Below are 1,067 nucleotides of genomic sequence, written 5' to 3'. Positions count from 1 at the left end.
AATTACCTTAGAATCCATTTGACAAGACGAATTAATTTTCTCTACTCTGTTTCTTAGTATACAATCTGCGATAAATTCACTTACGTTATCCCGTGTGTTACCACAGTGCACCCAGAACTTTAAATAAATGTCTCCTTTTCATCAAAGTCCACACATATGGGTTCAATTACTTTATTACTTATATCAGTTAAATTGTGAAACTCACTTTAAAATATCACCCGTTACTGCTGAACTATCATGCAGTCTAACTTCACTTTCACAAACTTATTTTTTCTGACTTAACTTACTTGCTCTCACTTGGTCGCCTATGTATGTACATTACCCAACTGAGGCCTAGAACTTTCTACAAACTACAAGACGCTAAGATGTAACAATGCTCACTTAAGACAACGAGAAAAATACATAAGGTTCGAGTAATATGACGTCAAATTACAACAATTCAGCTACACACACAACGTACGATTCTTATCGAGATACGTAACGAAATTTTTCATGACTATCGCCTTTAAAATAAATACTTTTAACATTTGTTATGAAAACTAAATAATCATTAAATATTAGATCAATAAATGAACTAAATAATAACTGTTACACTAAACAGTCTTGTATATCCAACACATGAACTCGGGATCCTTTTAGACTATCAGCTCAAAATTAGGGTCGGTTAGCAGATAGCCTCTGTGCAGCTTTGCGTGAATATCCTAAACCAGTATTTCCCAAACTTTTTGGGCCACGGAACGCTTCTCAACTGAGAAAAAGCTTACGGAACTTTAGACATGTGAAATATCGGTGTAGTGTATGTTGCGCGCGCAGCGTCCTCTAGATTTGTATATTATTCATTTATTTACTTAATCAAATTGCATATTAATGAATTTTTACATTTATGTTTATAATATATATATTAGATACAAACCTCTTCACTAAGATATTACGTAGAATAGATATGGCATCTTCTATAATTATTCTTCAATGTGAAATCGATATTATCTAATTCTAATAGATAGGAAAATGTTATGATCATACAAAAAGTGTTAAATATTTTTATTAAAATTTAAAATCATGATTTT

The sequence above is a fragment of the Limulus polyphemus genome, unplaced genomic scaffold, assembly GCF_000517525.1.
Source record: "Limulus polyphemus unplaced genomic scaffold, Limulus_polyphemus-2.1.2 Scaffold6152, whole genome shotgun sequence".
NCBI classification, from domain to species: domain Eukaryota; kingdom Metazoa; phylum Arthropoda; class Merostomata; order Xiphosura; family Limulidae; genus Limulus; species Limulus polyphemus.
This window is presented reverse-complemented; position numbering follows the sequence as displayed.